General features: G+C 38.1%; 1 pseudogene; it reads right to left on the bottom strand.

Moving 5' to 3' along the window:
• Nucleotides 1-1,231: 1,231 nt before the first annotated feature.
• LOC132020923 (transforming protein RhoA-like) lies at nucleotides 1,232-2,619 on the bottom strand (annotated as a pseudogene).
• Nucleotides 2,620-5,045: the final 2,426 nt, after the last annotated feature.

The following is a 5,045-nucleotide window of genomic DNA, read 5'->3' as shown; positions in this document are numbered from 1 at the left end:
TGTTCTTCATCTCTAATTGGTTCTTTTTTATCTCTGTGTTACCGGTGTCACTGGTTTCCACCACTCTATTCTCAAGTCCAGTCAGTATCTTTATGATCATTATTTTAAATTCTCTATGAGGCATGTTACTTAATGTCATTTTCCTTAGGTCTCTTGCTGTGGTTTGCCCTTTTTTTTTCATTTTTGACATATTATTCTGTCTTCTCAATTTGCCTAGCTCTCTGTTTCTATGTGTTAAGGAAAGTCTACCATGTCTCTTGCTCTTGAAAGTAGTGCATGGGTCATGTACTTTTAACTTGATGGTGCTGGTCCTCTTCTACGGGGGACATGTGCCTGCTACTGAGACTGAGGTCAACTTTGGCCATTCTTCACAGTGAAAGTGGGCTTGGGGTGCAGTTTTATCTGCATGCATAAGGTGCATGCATCCTCCATGGGAGATCAGGAGACAATGTTGTCAAGGTCTGCCCAGTTTTCTGAAGGAAGAGATCTGCAACACCAGAACTGAGTCAGGTGTAGCTGGATAGGCTGAGTGCTGTGAAAGCAAGTTAGGTAGTGATTGCAGGTGGCACACTGGCTCCTGAAAATGGCTGTTTTTATGATGAGGGACAGGAGAGGGGAATAGGTCCTAACATCTTTGTTCCCAGAGAAGTCCCTCAGGTAATTCTGAGATTTTAACTCACCCTCCCATAAGCCCCAGCTGTCTTTCAAACTGTTGCTACCAATTATCTCTGCAGTCTCTTTGCTGTGCTATCTCTTTAAGGGCAGAGGCTCAGAGAAAATTTCCTTCTGGGCTCTCTTGGAGTGGGACCCACTGTTTTTTTTGTTTGTTTGTTTGTTTGTTTTTTAGAAAACTGCCTTTATTCTATTAGTAGTTGGAAAAATTAACTGGTACAGAAAAAAAGCTGGAGAGGAGAGTGAGTGCCACTCAACAGAATGGACAGCTCCTTTGGGAGGGAACCTGGATACAGTGAGGAAAAGGAGCACTGTGAACTAGAGCCAGACCCTGCAGTCCAGGTGAGACAAGTCATGCCACTTGCTGAAGTGTCTAAGTGCCTCAGGCATGAAACCAAATTCCTATTTATTTAGCCCAGCTCTGGGGAGGGGGTACTGGATATGTGGGACCGAGAACAGGTGATATGGGCCATCTTTTATCAGAGAAACTGACAAAATGGGAATTTTAAAAATGAATTTTCAATCTGACTTTATTTTCAAATACACTTTCTTTAAAAAAAAAAAACCAATACACTTTCTGCAGGGATGACAAATATTAGTATTAGGAAATCCAATTATACAAAAAATACTACATCTAGTCTGGGGTAGATATATTTATTTTTTGGTAACATACATTAAGTGGCACTAATTACACAGTAACTATAAAGTAACTAACATGAAACCACAGAACTGTAACTGCCACAGCTGCATAGACTTGGGCCTTTCTGGATGAGCATTTTCAAAAAACTGGATGCCCATCACAGAGTTATGCCAATAAAATCTGTTAAGGAGTAAAGCTCTGAAGTAGGGACTCACTATAGTATCTTGCAGCTGACAGATGACAGGCAGGACATGTTAGTTATAAAGTAGTTACAGCCTAATTAACAAAAGTTACCAACTGTTTCTTTTTCTAGAAAGAAGCAAGAAGTTAAGAAATTCCTTGAATTACGCCTGGTGTGTCAGGTGGGAGTGCAGAGGAGGGCTGTTAGAGCGGTGTCAGAAGGACCCCGGTGGTCAGGTGGGTTAGACATCATTAATAATCACGGTTGGCTTCTAAATACTGGTAGCAAGATGACTTCTGATTTGTAATCTTAGGTAAATTATAGATAAATGAAAAAGGCCAGTAATCATACACTAAGATTAATAAACAGCACTTCAAAATTAACCGCATGAGGGCTGTGCTTGCAGCAGGGTTTCACAAGACAAGGCACCCAGATTTTTTCTTCCCATTTCTGGCTTGCAGAGCAGCTCTCGTGGCTATTTCAAAAACCTCCCTCACTCCATCTTTGGTGTTTGCTGAACACTTCATGTATCCAAAAGCGCCGATCCTGTTTGCCATATCTCTGCCTTCTTCAGGTTTCACCGGCTCCTGCTTCATCTTGGCTAGCTCCCGCTTTGTGTGCTCATCATTCCGAAGATCCTTCTTGTTCCCAACCAGGATGATGGGCACGTTGGGACAGAAGTGCTTGACTTCCGGGGTCCATTTTTTTCTGGGATATTTTCTAAACTATCAGGGCTGTCAATGGAGAAACACATCAGTATAACATCAGTGTCCGGATAGGAGAGAGGCCTCAAGCAGTCATAATCTTCCTGCCCAGCTGTATCCCACAAAGCCAACTCTACCGGCTTTCCATCAACTTCCATTATCTGCCACATAGTTCTAAAACACTGTGGGTACATACACCTCTGGGAACTGGTCCTTGCTAAAGACGATGAGCAAACAAGTCTTGCCACAGGCTCCATCACCAGTAATCACCAGTTTCTTCTGGATGACAGTCATGCTTACAAATGTGCTGTAAGACCCACGGTCTGTGCGGCAGAAGTTCTACAAGTGCCTTGAATTTCTCAGATGAAAGGCACTTAGGCGACGACTCGCAGTCCCGTCTCTCTGGGCTGAGGATGCCTGTCCGCGAGTCCCAAGCTCGGAGACGGGCGGGTGGCTAAGGAGACTGCAGCACACTAATGAGAGAACCCATGGAGGACTGCGGGCGGTGGGTGGTGGGCGGCAAGCGGGGAGCAGGGAGCGCGAGCGAGCGAGGGGGGCACCCACTGATTTTAATGTTCCAATTTTAAGTCCTACTAGTTATATGCACTCATGAAATTCAGCCCCTCTGATTTTCAAAAACAAATGCTATGGGCATTTCTCTTCCCTTTATAGGCTTCCTGATATACTTCAATGTTTCTGGCTCTTCTTCATATCTATGACCCCCTTCTCCAGTGGTTAGAGCCATGGGGCTTTGCTTTCCAAGAAGTCATTGCCCTTCCTACTCTTAAGTGTCACCTCAAAGTTACATTAAGTTGTGGGTTTTTTCAGCCAGTCTGAGTTCTTTTCTTGGGTGTTTATTCTGCTGAGAGTGTTATCTAGTTGATGAGGTAAGTTTAGAATCCTCCAACTTTGTGGTTTTCCCCAGAAATTCCCCAGAATTTCTTTTATCTTTTCTTTTAATGTAGAATGTGAAATTTATTTTGTCTTACTTAAGTATGAACATGATAAAAATAAGTCTCTTATTTAAATATGTGTGTACTTTTTGAAAAATTAAAGCAGTTCTCATTATCCTTTATTCAATTCAGTTAAATAAAAATAAATTTAATGGAATTCATTTTAAATATCAGTGTGTATATTCTTATGCTGGTGGTGGATGTTATTGCAAAACTTCTTTGAAATAACCAATTCATATAACTAGCAATAAGATGAGTTTGCCATGTGGACACTGAGATTTCATTGAAGAAGTAAGAATACTAGCAAGTTGTATCAGCATATGGGAACATTTTTTATCTTAAGGTCATAATTAGTATTATTCCTACATTTGTCCTGCCATGTTTCTTTCTTTTTTTTTTTTTGACAGTCCCCTTTCCTTCTATTTTTCCTTCCTTAATTCTTTCCTCATTTTCTTACTTTTATTCTTTTTCTTTTTTTGTTTATTTGTTTTAAGTGATCTGCTGAGCAGTCCTGATGTGGGACTCAATTCCCGAACCCTGGAACCATGATCTGATCCAAAGGCAGATGATTAACAGCTAAGACACCAATAAGAGTTGACTTATTATTCCTATACTATACTTGGGTAAGCTGAGGCTCACCTAATTTAGGTAGATTTTCCAAGAACAAACACACTTAGTAATGAATTCAAAATTTATTATGAGTGTAAACACTTAATTCTTCTACCTATAACTTAACATTCTATTTCCTTTTATTTCATTTACTCCACAGAAAAAATAAATCAATGGTTTGTTTACGATGGGAAGACATTTCCATTTTGTAAATCATTTTAATATCATGACAGTTTCAATCATCTCCATTGATTTTTCAAGTGGATATCCAAAGAGTTTTGAGATGTGATTCTTACTCTATAATGTTTTGATGTCTGTTGCCAGGATCTCCATTGTTAATTATTTAAATTCCTGTAGTCAAAGAATTTAGAGCTAAAAAGTGCTTTGGTTTATTATAACCTAATTATCTAAGTTTATTTTTCATGGGAGAATTGAAGTGTATAGATATTAAGTCAAGTATTCATCCTCAAATTCCAAGAAGCAGAGCTAGGCTTTTCATATTATTATCATGTCTTTCAGTTCTAGATTAAGGAAAACAATAAATCCTTATCCTGGTAAGATAATACATTTCAGATTTTTTTATTTTTTACCTATAACCATTTTTCTTTTCCATTTCATGTTGACCTTCTGCATTTATCCTATTCATCAGTTATGGTAATTTGCTCATATGAAGTTGATAGAGACTAAGAAAATACAGATAGATGAATAACAGTAATCCCAGAATTATACTTTTCTATAAAATCATGAATCCCACTCCATTTTAATGGAAAATGTGGCTCCTGATAACTGACTTTGGCCAAAATGTCGACATTTAACTCTGTCTATGATTTCATACTTCTGGGTCAGTAATTCTCACTCAGTACAAGGCTGATAGATTTTTACACAAAAATGAATCGTCAGAAATATCAATACCTCATATATATCTTTCAAGGTGGATACAGTCTTTCTTCTATTTAGATATTTTATTTCATTTGTATATATTTATGTTGCATTCCTTTCAAGAATTATATCCTTCATCTATTTCTTTCCTAAAATTTCTCATCTGTTATCTCTTAACCTTTTCTGCTTTATTCTTTAACATACTTATAGCTATTTTAAAGTTCCTGTCATAATCCCAACATATGAGTCATAAGTTGATCTACTTGTATTGATTATTTTTCTTCTAAAATATAGCCTATTTTCTTTTGCTTTATGAGCACTTTACCTCTTAAAAATATTTTGCTATGTTCAAAATTTATATAAAGGAAAAGTTAAGACCAAGTACATAATGTTTACAGTTTAAAAAA

This window comes from Mustela nigripes, chromosome 6 (genome assembly GCF_022355385.1).
Source record: "Mustela nigripes isolate SB6536 chromosome 6, MUSNIG.SB6536, whole genome shotgun sequence".
NCBI lineage: Eukaryota > Metazoa > Chordata > Mammalia > Carnivora > Mustelidae > Mustela > Mustela nigripes.
The sequence above is the reverse complement of the archived record's forward strand: the minus strand, read 5'-3'. Positions and strand labels throughout refer to the sequence as shown.